We start from the raw sequence: 14759 nt of genomic DNA, 5'->3' as shown, positions 1-14759 counted from the left end.
CCCGACAGAGGTCTTCTAGTAATGCCCTACCTTATTTGTTTCTCGTAAACTTACCCCCATTATGGCTTAACCACCACCCTTGGACGAGCTTTACTTAGTTGACCTAACTGACCACTTGTTTTCGTAACGTACACATCGAGCTTAACCTGTTACTCACCCCTTTTTCCCCTCTACCGCTGAAAACTCAAAATCTTAAGAAAAGCTATGATTAGTTTAAGTTTTTGTTTAAATAACAAAACGAATTTTCGTCAGTCCCCTCAGTTTCTAATAGCCACAATATGTTTAAGCAAATTATTAATGAATGGAGAATAAGGCAAACATTTCCCACATCAATCATTAATTGGCAATTATGTGGTTCGTTGTGGAAGCTTGATGGAAAGCAAGTCGGTAAACTTATGCAAAATTATTCATAAAGGCTTCATCGGTTAATATGCAAAACTGCATATACAGCATTTGTAACAACGCGTAAATGAAATTAAATGATTCAATTGGTGGTGGCTGCTAATTTCATAGAAATCAATTCCATCAAGTGCAATTCTTCGTAAACTTTACCAACTCAAGGGATATTTGAAATTATAATAAGTGCATACATTTCAATTGTAGGAGTATCAGTCTCCAGTTAAGTAATTTTCTGTAGTACTTTATGCCATTTGCTTTTTGACTGTGCTTCTGTTAAGCATAATTATGTCTGTACATATGTATATGTAATGATAAATCCACTTGTATTTAATTAAGTATATGTTTTGTATAGTGATACATGCGATTTACAAATTATTTGCATCAAAATGGGCAAACAAATATATCAATTAGGATGACAAGAGATCAAACCCGAAAACACAGTGGTGGCTTCATTGATGTCGAAATTATATCGGTGTTAACATTGTTTCATTACTTAGATTGATTGATCTTTAAGAACAACTTCGAAAGCTTGCTACAGATAGCAACGTAGTCGATGCCCACCTGGGCGATATCATCTTTTAAGCAGAGGCTGAAATCACCGTAATGGATGGGATGAGGTAGAAAGACAAGAGTGATTTGCGGCACCAACAATATGCCAAGTGTTGCAATTGACGGCTATCTCGTGGAAGGTTTTCCAATGTAACATTTATATGCGCTTATGAACCAACAAATGATGCGGCTGATGTCGTGTAGACTGTAAAAAGAAGGAGGCCTGTAGTCAGCCTGTGCACAGCAAATGCGGGAAAATTCCAACTGACGTACAGAGCGTACTTAAAAAAATAAATAAATCTAAGGCGCGGTAACCTCCGAAGAGATCCAAGGCCGAGCTTCTCTTCCAATTTGCGTCGTGCTCCTCTTGATTTTCCCTACAAATTGGCCGGACGGGACCTACATGTTTTATGCCGACTCCGAACGGCATCTGCAAGGCAGATGAGTTTTCACTGAGAGCTTTTCATGGCAGAAGTACACTAGAAGCGCTTGCGAAACACTGCCGAGGGGCGACCCCGCTTAGAAGAATTTTCTTCTAATTGAAAACCTTATTTCTAAAATTTGAAGTTGCTTTGCCGGGGTGTGAACCCAGGGCATACGGTATGGCAGGCGGAGCACGTTACCATCACACCATGGCGGCCGACAGAGCGTACTTAAGTTATTGAAAAACACTTCTCCAAATGCACATTGCACTACCCCATTATGAGGGAGCGTGAAAGGCTACATGCCAATTAAAAAATTACAAAGCGCCGTGAAACGACATACGCCGGAAAAGCTGTTCAAAACAGAAGTCGAAAAGTTAGGAAATATCGCCATCGGCAGTGATTACGCAAACATGCCATGCCATTTAAAAGTTTCTCAATGAATATGTGGAGTCAGCATAAAACATATAGGTCCCGTCCCGCCAATTCGTAGGAAAAATTAAGAGGAGCACGACGGCAAATTTGAATATAAGCTGGCCTAAAATCTCTTCGGAGGCTATGAAAATGTAGTGTTAGTTTTGGAAGACTTCCTTGCTATTTGAGATATTGTTCTCTTAACTGTATTAGGTTTGCGATATTTTCTTCAAACCAAATTTTCTGGCAAATTTAAATTTTTATCTTAAGCTAATAAAACAAAACGTTTAAGTTAAAAGCAAGTTTTGCGAATACTCCATTTGCTACACAACTCCAAAAAGCTTATAAGAGAGAGTCTGCCTGAAAGTATGCTACAAATATTCGCTTTATTTTTAGCAATTAAAGATGTAAAGTACAAAAAAAAAAAGTTTTCAATATATCAAAAAAAGACAACAGGAAAAACGAAAAGCTGTTTGCAAGAAGAATTGCTGTGCTTTTAAACGATATATGAAGAATGAATGCAGCCGAAAATCATGATTTTAGTGCCTTTAGGTCAAAATATCTCGAAAACAAGAACCAAAATAAAACATATGATACAATATTCAGATTAAGCAAACCGAAGAACTTTCGAAAAGTATAAGCATATTTCTAGGTCTGAGTTACTTTCAAATTTTGTCGGCGTGTGTCATGGTCATGGGTGGGCGTGAGTTCTGAACACTTCAAAAACTTTGTTTTTTACATGATGAAATGAATATTTAGGTGTTCCCGTCTCGTTGACGTTTTTCCTTATTCTGACAAGTACCGCATGTATATTTAGTCTATCATACATATGTAATTGCTTTTGATTTCTACTACTATCGGAGTAGATTTTACTATACGTTTAGAATTCTAATAACTATAAAAGCCGCTATCAGCATTTTTCAGACAAAGAGATTAACGCAACTTTGTATGCCTAACAGAATATATGAAAAACTTTGCAGAAAACTAATTTCTTTGAAAAATTTGTATGAAGAAGGAAGTAATCCAAATTTTTTACTTTCGTAACACACGTAAATACTGGCAATCGGAGCTGCTGAAAAATTGTGGTTATGTTGTTGACATCACTTATATTATTGCACCATCTATGGTTGTTTACATCTGTGATTAAAGAAATACTAGCTTCGACTTTTTTTGTCCTCGCCAATCTTGTTTGATTGCTATGTACTTAAATATAATTACTAATACGTAAGGAAGGCTAAGTTCGGGTGCAACCGAATATTACATACTCAGCTGACAGCTATGGAGACAAAATAAGGGAAAATCACCATGTTGGAAAATGAACCTAGGGTAACCCTGGAATATGTTTGTATGACATGTGTATCAAATGGAAGATATTAAAGAGTATTTTAAGAGGGAGTGGGCCATATTTCTATAGGTGGACGCCATTTAGGGATATCGCCATAAAGGTGGACCAGGGGTGACTCTAGAATTTGTTTGTACGATATGAGTATCAAATGAAAGGTGTTAATGAGTATTTTAAAAGGGAGTGGGCCTTAGTTCTATGGGTGGACGCCTTTTCGAGATATCGGCATAAAGGTGGCCCTGGGGTGACTCTAGAATTTGTTTGTACGATATTGGTATCAAATTAATGGTATTAATGGGGGTTTTAAAAGGGAGTGGTGGTAGTTGTATATGTGAAGGCGTTTTCGAGATATCGACCAAAATGTGGACCAGGGTGACCCAGAACATAATTTTTCGGGTACCGCTAATTTATTTATATATGTAATATCACGAACAGTATTCCTGCCATGACTCCAAGGGCTTTTGATTTCGCGCTGCAGAACTTTTTCATTCTTCTACTTAATATGGTAGGTGTCACACCCATTTTGCAAAGTTTTTTTGTAAAGTTATATTTTGTGTCAATAAACCAATCCAATTACCATGTTTCATCCCTTTTTTCGTATTTGGTATAGAAATATGGCACTTTTCGTAATTTTCGAAATCGAAAAAGTGGGCATGGTCATAGTCGGATTTCGGCCATTTTTTATACGAATACAAAGTGAGCTCAGATAAGTACGTGAACTAAGTTTAGTGAAGATATATCGATTTCTGCGCAAGTTATCATGTTAACGGCCGAGCGGAAGGACAGACGGTCGACTGTGTATCAAAACTGGGCGTGGCTTTAACCGATTCCGCTCTTTTTCACAGAAAACAGTTATCGTCCTAGAATCTAAGCCCCTACCAAATTTCACAAGGATTGGTAAATTTTTGTTCGACTTATGACATTAAGTAAGTATTCTAGACAAATTAAATGAAAAAGGGCGGAACCACGCCCATTTTGAAATTTTCTTTTATTTTTGCATTATGTTGCACCATATCTACATTTAATGACATAATTCACTTATATACTGTAAAAATATAAAATTTTTTGTTAAAATTTGGCTTAAACATTTTTTTTTTGTAAAAGTAGGCGTGGTCGTTTTCCGATTTTGCTAATTTTTATTAAGCATACATACAGTAATAGGAGTAAGGTTCCTGCCAAATTTCATCATGATATCTGCAACGACTGCCAAATAACAGCTTGCAAAACTTTTAAATTACCTTCTTTTAAAAGTGGGCGGTGCCACGCCCATTGTTCAAAATTTTACTAATTTTCTATTCTGCGTCATAAGTTCAGCTCACCTACCTAGTTTTATAGCTTTGTCCGTCTTTGGTAATGAATTATCGCACTTTTTGTTTTTTTTCGAAATTTTCGATTTCGAAAAAGTGGGCGTGGTTATAGTCCGATTTCGTTCATTTTAAATAGCGATCTGAGATAAGGGCCCAGGAACCTACGTACCAAATTTCATCAAGATACCTCAAAATTTACTCAAGTTATCGTGTTAACGGCGGACGGACGGACGGACATGACTCAATCAAATTTTTTTCTATACTGATGATTTTGATATATGGAAGTCTATATCTATCTCGATTCCTTTATACCTGTACAACCAACCGTTTTACAAGCAAAGTTATTATACTCTGTGAGCTCTGCTCAACTGAGTATAAAAATGGTGTAAAAAAATAAAATAAATCATTACATAACCGCCAATTAATTATTTTGTACAAAATTTGAAATCGCTTTAAAAAAGTTTTGCCATCGTTAAAAATATATTATTACATATAGAAATTAAATTGTAATAAAATTATTGCGTATTAAGAGTAATTAAATTCTATTTAATATCAATTTAACCACAAATTTGAAATTTTGCCGACAAAACACGATACGATTTATTCAATTTATATGTTAATTGCTAAAAATTGTAAACATTATTTTAACACATACATATATTAAAATTTGCAAAAAAAATTATTGCTAATAAAAATGTGTTTAAATGCATTAAAAATGATTTAAAGCAGCATCGAAAGGTTTTCCCTTTGGTAGGCAACATAAAATACAAGGCATATTTTTAGGGGCAAACGGTACAAGTGTCGACGCAGCAAATAAAATGTTTTTAGTCAGTACTTTCAGGCTGTTGGCCTTAAGTCATAAATAAAAGTAAACAAAATGTATGTTGAACATAATAACCTTTTTAGGCTACTAAGCCCTATTTTAAATGGTAATTAATTTACAAAACTTCGCCTTAAATTATGCAAAGCTATAATTGAATTCACTGGAGTAAAATTTTTAACATCATTTCTGTTTTATTTATAGCATTAAGTTTGTTTTGATATTTTCAAGTAGCACAACTGAAATATAATATAGCGCTATTTTCAAATTTACGTAACAATGTATGCTAATTATATGATTTGGTACCAAATTAAGGACTGTTCCGAAAAGAAAATGTACACTTTATTTTGCTTGATATTTTACGAGTTCGCATTTTATTTCCTTAAGTTTTCTTCTAATGAATTCTTGCATATTTAAACTATTTGATGATTGAGGGAATGAAGTATAAAAATTTATCTCTTTATTTGCACAGAGTTTTTTTTAACAGCATTGATTTACTTTTGTAAACTTTTTTCCGAGAAAAGTAGCCTTTGATTGTCTTATATTTTGTTCAAGGTTTTGACATGAACAACTCAAGTCTATGCGCATGTTGTGCATGTCAATAACCCTGGACTATTCCATTGTGCGCAATTCCCGGCAGTTGGGTCAGTTGATCAAGCGTTTTTCTATATAGTCCTGCTGCAGCTCTGATGAAATGTACAGAGAACTAATTGGGTCAAAATAACGCTGACACAATTGTCTGCAATAGAAAGGTGTCAGACGATACTTGGAATCCTCTTCGGTTTTTGTTTCTTGGATAAAGGCCTCTAGTACAAATAGTTTATCATAAAAGTAATTTTTTACTTAAATTGATAAGCCCACAATTATCCGTATCTGCATTAATCGAACAACTTATTAAATTGTACAATTGTATTAGCCGAAGATACTGTTACGAATATTAGCAACACTAAGGGGTACTGTCATCTCTAAGCCAGCGCTAAGCAGTGACTTGTATGTAATTCAATCATTATGTCTACACATATGTACGTACACGCAGCGGAGAAGCAACGCACACCCACATGCAGATATCTTATCTGAGATGCTCCCAAAAGTATGCAATTATAACTTTGAAAGTGTCGCTCACAAATACACGCGCATATGAGAGCTATACACGTGCACATGTGGTTATAATTATATACCAGTAACTAAGCAAATTCTGGAAGCGCCTAGAAGATGCAACGAGGAAATCACACAGTATAAAAGCAGCAACAGTGGAGGCGCGACAATCAGTTTCATTTAAGCAAGCTATTGGTTGTGAAGTATCAGTGTTATTGTGAAGTACTTTAATAAAGGCCATTTTGCAGTATTAAATATTGGAGTTATTTATTCAAAAGTTTAGTGATATGAATGTTAGTAGAAGGTTGCAAATAAGAGGAATTGCACAAAATTCGTTACAATATTTTACTTTATATTTAAAGAAAGAATCTTTTAAATATGGTCCTCATAGTTTTCCTACATATTTACTTAAAAAATGTTTTGTCCTCATCTACCAGCCAATTTCTGACTTTTTCAATCTCTCTGTAAAGCAAGGCGTTTTTCCATCGGTATGGAACGAATCTTTTCCATGCGTCATGTGGTGCGCCCCTCGTGTCGGTTGGGCGAGATTTGGAGGAAAAACTGTTGGGAATGAAAAAAAAAAAAATAATAAAATTGGTGACACTGGAAGGTTTACAGAAACATCCCTCGGTATGATTTGTATTCTTACGCCCCGATTCTAGTGTGGTAACAACATTCTTCACCACGGTAACGAAATCATGTGGTAGCTTTTACACCCTTTTGATATTCTACCCGCGAAAGTAGCCGGATAATTTTTTACCCACAAAAGTAGGTGGTTACTTCGAAATAACCACACAGCAGCTGTTGTTTAGAAAAAGGCAAAACTGAAAAATAAAGTATTGTACTTTCAGAGAATAAGTTACAATATACCTATGTAGAAACTTAACATGCATATACACATCGTCCCGTTTATTCGTTAACCTCTTATCTACAAGTGAGACATTTTCGGTAAAGTGAACACGGTTACCACACCATGTTTTCATTTGCGACCAAAATTCATCGAAAAAAAGGACCAATTTTTTGTTTTATTTTATTAGTTCCATATACAGTTTTACTAAATATAGTGAAGACTTTCCTTTAATTGAAGCTGAACAAATATATGTGCATGAAACCAAAAATGGTACTATATTTTGACATAGGACAAGTCTTTGTCTTTCACCAACCAAACGTTGTGAACCTAGTTTTGGTCACAAAGCTCTTGGTACTAGCATTATGTTGGTGATTGCAATGAAATAAAATGTATAGTGCAATTAGGGATTAGTAAGAAACGGTTCAAAATTTGCGTTCTGGTGTTGCCGAACTATGTATGTGGAAAATTCAGTAAATCATAAATGAGACTAAGCAATTTTGTTAGTGCTATTTTTATAGATGCTTACTTTTTCCCTTAACGTTTCAACTTAATATCAGATCCTAGATTCAGTAAGTGTGAGTTTTGATCCCAGGCCTCAGGGGTTCTGCTAGCACCTACGGGAATAATTTTATACAAAACATTTCTTCCGAAATCAAATCTCTTTTGCATTTGCCTCCTTCTGTCTTCGAGTTAAAATATTTCTAGTGCCAAGATACTTAGTTTTCGATTACCTTACGTGGCTTAACACCACAATAGTCCTGGAATTCATTGAACTCATTGAGCTGGGTGAGAAAGATTTAAATATCAACGTGCCAAACGAGAAGTAATGCATACAATTTCTTTGTATAAGTTTTGAAAGTGTTAGGCTCACGGCAGAGTGCTCGCTATAAGCTTTGCTAGGCGAGAAACAATTTTTATTTTCATACATTTTACATGGTGTTGTATAGCCGATCGAAATATCTAGCTGTTATTAATATTATTATGAAACAAGAGTTTTTTTGATTGGTCGGTTACTTCATCAACATTTAACTACAATGTGTTTGCCAACACTTTTCTTTTTAATGCCTGGCATAAATTATATCCTAGGTGAAATGTTATTGTTCTGGTACATTTTATGGACTGAGCAATTTTTTATGGTGAGAGTTCCATTGAAGTAAATTCAAAATTATATGGGGGCTAACGAAAGTGTGCCGAATTTTTGTGCAATATTATGAATTTATACCTGAGTGAAAAAGAAAGAAACGTACCAATCATGGCTACTGCCTAAAAAGGACCAAAATTGAAGAAAAGGGACCAGCGGACCAATACCATTTTTGATCTAAATGGACCAAAGTGGCAACCGTGCAAGCGAAGAAAACTACCTTTCAAATTTCTCCACAGACACTGGTGAGTTTTTCGGTGATGACAGCGTTACCACTTGGGCCGGCATCGCGGATAAAAGAACTGGTAACGATATTCGGTTACATAATGTTCTGGGTACTATTTTACCGGTAACACTCAGAATCGGGGCGTCAATAGCAAACGATTTTCATTTTCTTTGATATATCCTGCTTCTTAAAGGATTTAAATGATGTTATTGGTGAGCTAAACGGTGGTTCTCGATAGTTCCCTATATTTTGCACTCATATTTCATTTCTCATAGTTAATTTCTCTACATTGATGTTTTTGTCCTCGAAATACGGCTTTTGCATGGCCTAGAAGGTTTAATGTGGTCTTATGAATCGTTCTCGAGATGGTCGGGCTAGTACCTTAATGGTGCTTGTTACCAGATTTATATCCGGCAAAGGACCATCAAAATCGATAAAACTCCGCCAAAGCTTCAGGGAGTGTCTTTATCGTTAATACAACAATAACAGCAACCTCCGAACCATACACTTCGAGAAAGTGTCCGCTTTCTTTTCGGAACAGTCCTTATTTTTAGTCCATTTTCCAAATATTAAAGAGCTATGCGTTAACATCTTGAATTTCGGGTGAAATTCCGCATTTGACAATATCAAAATTATTTCGAACTTAATTAAAGGAACAGCTAAAAGACGTGAGCTTGTAATTATGTGGCTTTAAATCTATGTTGGTGGCAGCTTAAGTTAGAAACGCTACCGAAATTGCCATGCAAAAAAATTCATTCAATTATATTGAGATATTTAGTGGTGTCGTTTTTGGTGAGCGTTTTCCACGTTTTTTATTTTAAACCACATATGAGTGGAAATAAAATATTGTTTTGTTATCTAGTGATGTAACAGATGAATGTGAGTTGTAATATATATGTCGATATATACGTTTATATAAAACTGAACAGTGGGTTGAGATACACATCGTTGATTTGGATAAATTTTTTTAAAAGTTGTTTTTCGGCAACTTAAAAGGAAAAGTGGATGATATATTTTTCTCAAATGATTAAAGCTGGGTTCCTCTTCCAATAAATTTAAGACTAAGAATGAACCAATTCTTTTGTAAAGGCCTTCGGTGCCAAATATTTTAAATAACTTATGTTTTCTGAGATATTTCTGCAATATTAGCTATGACTTTTGGTCACGAAAACTTTTATTTATTACAAAAGAACACATAAAATTTGAAAGTGCAACTACTTTTCTTGAAAATGTAGTTTCATTTATTATAAGGTTTTCTTTGGGAGTTGAGGAATTGGTCTTCCTTCCCCTATATCAAGTTTGCTTTATTTCCTCTATACAAAATGTATTTCTTCTTTTAGGAAGTGGTATGCTTTTTAGGCGTTTTATTGAAGTGTTTGTTGTCGATAACAACTGCTATAGATGGATATACGGATATTAGCACACCAGCGGGTTAGGGGGCTTAGAATATACCCGCGGCAGGCATGCCTGTCGTAAGAGGCACGAAAGTAATAAGTTGATTCAAGGGGTTGGGTAGCGCAATATATAGCTTCTCAAACACAATTGTCAACCTCACCTACCTGTGGCGAATCCTGCTTCTTTGACAGCCGAGGCTTTGGTGACCCCAAGTTCCTTATGGACCTAGGGGATGGGAGGGCGGTATGGCCTAGAAGGTTTCATGTGGTCATACCAAATCGTTCCCGAGGTGGTCGGGCTAGTAGCTTAATGGTGCTTTTTACCGGAACGTGCCGGATCTGCATCCGAAAAGGACCACCAACATCGATAACACTCTCCAAAGCCTTCGGGGATTATCCTTATCGCTACAACAATAATAACAGTTATCGGATTATTAGCAACGGATTACGGGCGTGTCATCCATTTATTTTCAACGAGTTATCGGTTTGTTATCGAATTGTTGTAAATTTGTTATCAATAACAAACGTTATCGACAGGTTATCAGTTTTTATTGGGGAATTATCAGCTCATTGTCAATTTGCTATCATAATATATAAAAAACACGTGTCACAACATTTTCGGGCGCGGTTGACTCCTAAACTGCTGAACCGATTTTGAATTTGTTTTGCACACCGTGTGTAGTTTGATCTAACTTGAGAGATAGGATAGGTTATATCTCAGTTTATAATATTATTTTATTGCAAATTTTTTATTTGTTTATACGTAATAATAAAATGTTACGTATACGCAGTGGCATTCATATTTTCAGGTGGTGCGGATATACTTCCGTGTAATTGCTTTGTGTTTAATTAAACAACCTGCTTATCAATAAAAAATATTATAGCGAATGGTATCAAGTATAGCACATCACCAGGCCCGCCGAAAGGGTGGGGCGCGATTTAGGAGATTGAGAAAGATGGAGATAGATGAAGCGAAAAAGACGGAGGGAGGAGTGAATAAAAGGATTAGGAAAAAGTAAAGAGGGGGGGGAGGGCAGAGTCAGACGGAAAAAGCTTATTAAAATGTATGCAGATAGGCCAAATTTAGGGCAGGACAACGTCTGCCGGATCTTCTAGTTGCTATATAAAATATTGATTTGTTATCGAAAGCTCATCAATCCGATTTTTTTTCGAAACTATAGGACGCGTCCCCGGTTGGCGCATAGGGGAAAGCCGGGCAAATATGCCAAATAGGTGGAAAATCAAAACTTGATAATGCAGTGAAAAGGGTTTTCCCTTTTCGTGCTTGGCGAGCCCGCATTTCACAGCCAATCCCTTATGGACCAACCACCCATACGGGAGCAAAATGGTTAGTAATATACAAATGGAAGCCTCGGACGAGCATCGCAATGATCAGGGGCGATGCGGGAAACGATTGCCCTGATCAACCAATTGACGACCCAGCAACAATCACTATTCATAACCCGTCTCTGGCTGTTTTAAGGACTCATTCTATAACCACAAGAGCGGCATCATCTGGGCAAGGCATGAAATGGACCAAAGAAATAAATGAGCACATCATGCGAAGCTACTACTACTTTACTTAAAACGAAACAAGCAAAAGTGGATGCTGAACGAAACTAACCGAAGCTTTTCAAAGGGCTTTTCCACATGTTCAGGTTTCAGTTCAAAGGATAGGCCATCAATAATCAATAAGAAATAAATATATATCAAATAAAATAAAATAAAATAAAATGAAAGAAAATAAATGAAATAAATACTTTTAAGGCTGTGGGAATTTCGTGGGAATTTCTATTTAAGATGTGGGAAATTATGGAACTAAATAAATTTCTGTAGGAAGCTTCACAGAGTTTATCCGGCATCACTGGTCATGTAATGCAAATGATTTATATGCTCCGATGCAACAGTTGTTCTTATAGGCACACGCTCATGGAAGCTAAGAAAGCGGTTGTGGAATTAGACTTAAAATCACACTTCGCTTCTTAAACATTCCCGCTGAAAAGAAAAAAATGTATGACAATGAAATAAAAAATTTATTAACACAACATGCAGCATCGTAATAACGGTTAATTTTTATTTGTTCAGTTTTGTTTCTCTTCCACTGTTATTGCCACGGATGAGTATTTGTTTATGTATTTAATGCAAATAACCACAAAAATTTTATTCCTCTGGGAGATTTCTTAATTACAATGAGGATTAACCGAATTCGTTGGAATGACTGTATAATTAAAGGCCATGAAGCTCCAACATTATATAAGACGAGAATGTTAATATAAACATATGTATATACATATGTATGTATATCAAAACATATGTTTGCTTATAACTTATACAATAGGGTGGCTAAAAAAGGCTTATTTTGCTTCACCTTTTCCAGTTTAACAAAACAACAAGGCCGTGGGCGCAGATGGATTGCCTGCAGAGCTATTCAGGTACGGCGGCGAGGAGTTGGTAAGGCGCATGCAGCAGCTTCTTAGCAAAATATGGGCGGACGAGTGCATGCCCGACGATTGGAATCTAAGTATTCTTTGCCCGGTTCACAAGAAGGGGGATATTGCAAAATGCACCAACTATCGTGGAATCAACCTTTTTAATATCGCATATAAGGTCCTTTCAAGTGTATTGTGCGAGAGATTGAAGCCCACCGTGAACCGGCTGATTGGACCTTATCAGTGCGGCTTCAGACCTGGTAAATCTACCATCGACCAGATTTTCACAATGCGCCATATCTTGGAAAAAACCCGTGAAAAGAGAATCGACACACATCACCTCTTCGTCGATTTTAAAGCCGCCTTCGACAGCACGAAAAGGAGCAGCCTATATGCCGATATGTTTGAATTTGGTTTCCCCGCAAAACGTATACGGTTGTGCAAAATGACGTTGAGCAACACCATCAGTTCAGTCAGAATTGGGAAGGACCTCTCCGAGCCGTTCGAAACTAAACGAGGTTTCAGACGGGGTGACCCCCTAACGTGAGATTTCTTTAATTTAATGCTGGAGAAAGTTATACTAGCTGCAGAACTTAACCGCACTGGAACAATATTCTATAAAAGCGTGCAATTACTGGCATATGCTGATGACATCGATATCATCGGCCTAAATACCCGCGCTGTTAGTTCTGCTTACTCCAACCTGGAAAAAGAAGCGGTAAAGATGGGTTTGATGGTGAATGCGGACAAAACGAAGTACTTGCTGTCATCGAGCAAAGAGTCAGCGCATATGCGCCTTGGCAACCACGCTACTGTTGGCAGCCATAATTTCGAAATAGTAAAAGACTTCGTTTATTTGGGAACCAGCATCAACACTAGCAACAACATCAGCACTGAAATCCAGCGAAGAGTCAATATTGCCAATAAATGCTACTTTGGACTAGGCAGGAAATTGAAAAGTAAAGTCCTCTCTCGGCGAACGAAAATATATGTGAAAATATAAATACTCTACAAGTAACTTATCGTACCCGTCCTGCTATATGGGGCAGAGGCATGGACCATGACAACAACAGATGAAGCGGCTTTGGGAGTGTTCGACAGATTTATGGACCTCTAGGCGTTGGCAATGGCGAGTACCGAAGAAGATTTAATGATGAGCTGTACGAGCTCTATGCAGACATCCACATAGTACAGCGAATTAAAACGCAGCGGCTGCGCTGGCTAGGCCATGTTATGCGAATGAAAGATGATGCTCTAGCCAAGAAAGTGTTTCTATCGGAACCCGCCTATGGAAGCAGAGGTAGAGGGCAGCCCCGCCTCCTTTGGAAGGACCAGGTGGAAGACGATTAAACTCCTTTGGTGTGACCAATTGGCGCCGGTTGGCGGAGCGAAGGAGCGACGGGCGCGCCTTGTTTGACGGCCATAACCGTTTAGACGGTTAAGCGCCAATTAAGTAAGTAAGTTTTCCAGTTTAAGTTCAGATTTAAATTCAGTCCAATTTATGTTCAGAAAGTTACAACTCAAGTTCAGAATTCCCATGGCCACCGTGGTGTGATGGTAGCGTGCTCCGCCTACCACACCGTATGCCCTGGGTTCGCACCCCGGGCAAGGCAACATCAACATTTTAGAAATAAGGTTTTTAAATTAGAAGAAAATTTTTCTAAGCGGAGTCGCCGCTCGGAAGTGTTTGGCAAGTGCTCCGGGTGTTTTTATGCCATGAAAAGCTCTCAGTGAAAACTCATCTGCCTTGCAAATGCCGTTCGGAGTCGGCATAAAACATGTAGGTCCCGTCCGGCCAATTTGTAGGGAAAATCAAGAGGAGCACGACGCAAATTGGAAGAGAAGCTCGGCCTTAGATCTCTTCGGAGGTTATCGCGCCTTACATTTATTTTTTTTATAACTCAAGTAAAATTACTTCGACATAAGGACAATCAGTTGTAAATGAGAAAACGTCAAACAAAGATTCGAAGGCGTCAAAAGTAATTTAGGATATTCAGTATTAAATGAGAATAGTCGATTTTAAATGCGAGAGCGGCAATTTGATATAAGAATAGTCAATGGCTAATGAGAAAGGGTCAAATGAAAATGAGAAAGTGTCAATTGTAATTGAGAATAATCAGTTGTAACTAAGAATATTCAATTTAAAACAGCAAAGTGTTTTACGGAATTGGGAATAGTTAATTTTTGATGCGAAAGCATCACTTCGTAATGAGAATAATCAATGCAAAAGCATCGAATGGAAAAACGAAAGAGTCATTTGTAATTAAGTTTTTTTTTGCTGTTTTTTTTTTTCCAGAAACAGCTGTCAACAGCTGTTTTTTTTAGGCATAAGCCACCTTTTCATAGGCCGGGTCACATATATGATGAATAA

At 37.0% G+C, this 14759-nt stretch overlaps 1 protein-coding gene across 13 annotated transcripts in view; it reads right to left on the bottom strand.

The window, feature by feature from the left end:
- Neto (Neuropilin and tolloid-like) overlaps positions 1–14759 on the bottom strand; it is a 218338-nt gene that overhangs the window by 128335 nt on the left and 75244 nt on the right. Inside the window, exon 3 of one of the 13 annotated variants that reach the window (XM_067784953.1) lies at positions 7725–7812. The exons of 11 other annotated variants lie outside the window; for them this stretch is intronic. The gene's annotated coding sequence lies outside the window, so the exon portion shown is untranslated. Of the gene's footprint in view, positions 1–6756; positions 6841–7724; positions 7813–14759 lie in introns of those variants that run through there. One more of the 13 variants, XM_067784957.1, reaches the window with a different exon arrangement.

The sequence above is a fragment of the Eurosta solidaginis genome, chromosome 4 (genome assembly GCF_040869045.1).
Source record: "Eurosta solidaginis isolate ZX-2024a chromosome 4, ASM4086904v1, whole genome shotgun sequence".
NCBI lineage: Eukaryota > Metazoa > Arthropoda > Insecta > Diptera > Tephritidae > Eurosta > Eurosta solidaginis.
Note: the sequence above shows the minus strand (reverse complement) of the source record. Positions and strands in the feature narration are given on the sequence as shown.